The following is a 4,533-nucleotide window of genomic DNA, read 5'->3' as shown; positions in this document are numbered from 1 at the left end:
CATCTCTCCCAACATCTCTTCAATGTCTCCCAACAGATCACCCACCAACTTCTCTTAGCATAACTTCCCACTAAGGCTCAACAATAGACATGCAACCTTATCTCTTCATTATAATGGAGTGGCACTCGCAGGGGCTCCTGACAGGTTGAACCACTCCCATGGCCAAGGGGGTGGTCCGGCCACCCCCAAAAGGCAAAAAAAAAAAATAATAATAAAAAAAGGGATCGGGTGTTTTGGGGGTGGCCGGACCACCCCCAAGGGGCTGGGGGTGGTTTCGGCCACCCCGTATAGGCCGTATGGGGTGGCCAAAACCACCCCCAGGCCCTTGGGGGTGGTCCGGCCACCCCCAAAAGCACCCGATCCCCCCCCCCCCCACCTTTTTTTTTTTGGCCTTTTGGGGGTGGTTCGACCACCCCCAGATCGGCTAGGGGGTGGCTCTAGCCACCTCGATTTGGCCTTTTTCCCTTTTTTTTTTTCTTTTCTTTTTTTTTTTTTCTTTTTTATTTTAAAAATATGATGCTCAAAACGACGTCGTTTTGGGTTGGGTGGTGATGTAGTTTTGGTTGAAGGTAAAATAGGCATAAAAAGTCAAACTGTGTGACTTTAACGTTGAAAACTAACAGAAGGGTCCAAAGTGAGAGCAAACCAAAATTCAGGAAGCTTAAGTGAGAGTTTTGGTAATTCAGGGAGTGCTTATCAAATCGGCTGGAAGTTTGGGGGGGCTTACTGAAGTTTCCCCAATTTATTGCAAACCGTGTGCACGCCTCTTCTTTTGTTTGAAAAAGTGCCCTCTTTGTTGCCTATTAAAGACATTCGAAAAAAAATAAAAAAGACATTCGGTCATTTTTAGTAAGAAGCCAAGAGAGAGAGAGAGAGAGAGAGAGAGAAAGCAACTTGAGTTGAGCTCTGTAGAAAACTGAGCAAGTGCAGAAATAGAGCATTGTGTAGGAGCAAGATATTGTGAGTTGAAAGAGATATATTTGGTTGTATTTGGGTTTATGAGCATTTTAACATTCTTTTGTGTTCTTCCTCCTTTTTAATTAGTGAAATCTTTTTCTACTGTTGCACTGTTAACGTAGGCAAATTGTCAAATCACGTAAATTTTGTGTTATTATATGTCTTTTGTCTATTTTTCTTTTAAGCACTATCTTACATTTGTTCCACTTGAGTGATTGTGTGAGAGATTGGGACCTTTCCTACAACATGTTGATGCTGGCCTATGCATTGCCCACTTAGTCTTTTGTTTCTTTACAATTTTTGTTACGAACTTAAGTTCGCAACAAAATAAATTAGGTTCTAAGGGAACCTATACCTTTCAAACATAAAGTTTGTGATTAATTTTTTTTTATGCATTTATTCATAGCATAAGCTCTTGAAATAGATGATTAATTACATATTACATAAGAGAGCTAAAGATGAGTCATCATGAGACTCTTATTGAAATAATATTATAACTCTAATATGGCTAGGGTTAGCCAACTTATGCTACATAATATAAATTTAATACATAAAAGTCTAATATGGAAAGGCCGTAACAATTTCCAACAAAATTTAGAGGAATTTCTACTGCACTATTTGCTCCTGACCTTTAGTTCCTCATTCCTGTCCATTAGTTTTCTTTTTTCTCTCTTTTTGTTTGTGATTTTCTTCAAAAATAAATTGTGGAAGACATTCACCAATAAATCGTGGGTTGGTTTCTGTGAAATTTTCACCAACTAAACAACCCATTGGGTTTCTTTTTTTAGTATAATGCATTATGAGATTTTAGTCGTTGGGCTCTGCTGTCAACTGTTTGCATGTCCAAATGCAAGAAAGAAACACTTACGAAAATTTTAATCAATTTACACTAATTAGATTCGGTGTTGGTGGCACCAAGCTGACGGCCGGGGTCGTTTTGGAAGCTGTATCTACGAAAGATCCAGCCAAAAAAAAAAAAAAAACTTTCAAGACAATTGCTAGGTACCTGCGTGGAATTTTAAGGGAAAAAGGGTGCTGGCCTGATGCCTATTTAGTCCTTCATATCTTTCCAATTTCCCACAGAATTAATAGGAAGTTCTATGCACTATTTGCTCCAGACCTTTAATTTGGCTCCTGCCCATTAATTTTCTTTCTTAATTTCTATCTTTTTGTTTGTGACTTTCATCAAAAATAAATTGTGGAAGGCATGTAACAATAAATCATGGAGTTAGCAACTGAGTTTGCTGTGAAATTTTCACCAAGAAAGTAGACAATTAATAAAATTGTTATTTTAATTATGCATGTGTATTTTAATTTTTCCATTTAATAAGGATTAAGTTTTCTCTTTTCCATTAGGATTATGATTTCCCTTTTCTATTAGAATTTGGTCTTCAGTTTTCAATTAGGATTTGTTTTCGTGTTCATTGTTAAATTAGGAGTTGCCTAGCCTATATAAAGACATCTAGTCTTTGTTTTTTTTCAATTCAGTTTGAACTATCGATTAAATTGAAGTCTTTTAGAATTATTTATGGCAATTAGGGTATTTCTCTTCCATACTTGTTATTTCTCTTCGAAAGCTTTGAGTTTGTATTGATGGATAATTAATGACATTTGAAGATAATTATAGTTTGTCTCAAATTATTCTTTTATGCTCTCCTATATAGTTTACGCTCATAATTAGTGTTTGTGTGGTGGATCTAGCTTGTGGCTTACTCCAATTAATTACAAATTAATTGGTATTAAGGCATTACGAGTTACATTTTAAGATAATTAATTTGAGGCGTTACAATACACGCGATCGCACAATGTATTAAAGTATTAAACATGCAAAATCTTACTCCTATATATATATATATCAAAGTGACATATATCTCACATTTGAGTTTGCATTCTTCTCATGATCGAGATTCAATGCTATAAGTAGTCGTGAGTTCAAGTTATTCAATTGATAGTGGTTTATAGAATAACAACTCACTTGGTCAAGTTCGGTGTTTTCTAAATGCACCAACATATCAGATCAAAATCCCTACTTGCATAGTCAAGATAGACCATCATAATTAATATATTATTATCTTATCAGATAAAATAGGAAATTTCATCACTAAGATTCGGTGACAACATAGATATATAATACATACTAGATTACTTTTTGCTGACAAAATAGAAACCAAAAATCCAACGAGCGAGTACATGCTTTATGCTGGAGAGTTCAACCTCTCTAAATTATACAAAATGCTAGAACATAAAGTACAAAAAAAAAAAAAAAAAAAAAAAAATCCAAAGCTCAAATCCTTGAGAACCTTTGTTTCTTCTTCCTTGTTGCACCAAATGTGGCTTAAGTTACTGCCTTAATCTTATTTATCCATCTAGGTATAATCACACTTATCTATGAACTCTAACTAATTATTATTATACATAAACAGACCATTACCTAATATTTCTTTTACTTTTTCCTTCCCCTTTTTCTTTTATTTCTTCTCTCGCTTTCTCTCACTCTTCACTCTTCTCTCTTCTACTTCATAGAAAGGAGTTGGAGAACACTCTCTCCTCTAGTGTTTTGGCTCAGCAGCTTCTAGGAGGGATATGAGAACTCCCCCTCCTAGTGATTAATAAAGGCTGAAAATCTCTTATCCACTTGGTAGCCTCCAACCTTCTTATTTCTTACCATTCATGAGTAATTTTAGAAATTTTTTTTATATTATTCTTGTATCCTTAAAAAATGAGGTGGTTTTTAAAATCATCATTTGATCAAAATTCAATAATAATCAATCACAAGCTCAATGATAATTTTAAGAGCCACATTATTCTTGAAGGAATACAAGAAAACTTTTAACACTACTCACCATTCGTGCATGAAGCCACTAAGCCCCTCTATTATAATTTTCTGATTGACCCTTCTTTTTAGGTGTCTGAAAAACTCCGAGGTTCCACTTAATTAACCGGGCTTGAGGACCTCAATCAGCCTTGGGCTTCTCTATGTTTCAGCCCACTGCATCAAAGTTAAAAGTTCGGCCCTCCACTCTACTGTGCAGTAATATATTTCAGCCCATTCTATCTCTTAATGTTTTATCTCAATACCCGTAACATATCTAAAAACCATGGCTCAGCGTGATCATTAACCCACTCAAATAATTGATCATTAACACACTCAAGTAATTCCATAAATTTCAGGTGCTTTTAACTATTTGACAGCCTGACCTTTTAAGCTTAGAAAATCATAACTTGTTCAATTCAACTACAAATAACACAAACTTTATCTTGAAATTTTTATCATTCAAAGGTCTGCAACATATCCAAAAATTATAAGAATTCAAAATTTTTTAGTACCTTAAAAGTCCTACGCAATGCTTATAGTTCTGTTTGACCTACATTTTTGTTCTGACATTTGCGCCTTATAAAAATCACAATTCCCTTCACATGTGTCCACAAATTATCAAATCACTTTTAAAATCTTCATTTCTCGTTAATCAATCATACCTTAAAACAGTTTCATTTATTGCCACCTACTGAATTATCAGCATTCAAAATGGAGCGGCTTCTCTTCCTTGGGCTTGCTATATCTTTAACTGGTTATTC

This window comes from Corylus avellana, chromosome 11 (assembly GCF_965113065.1).
Source record: "Corylus avellana chromosome 11, dhCorAvel1.hap1.2, whole genome shotgun sequence".
Taxonomy (NCBI): domain Eukaryota; kingdom Viridiplantae; phylum Streptophyta; class Magnoliopsida; order Fagales; family Betulaceae; genus Corylus; species Corylus avellana.
This window is presented reverse-complemented; position numbering follows the sequence as displayed.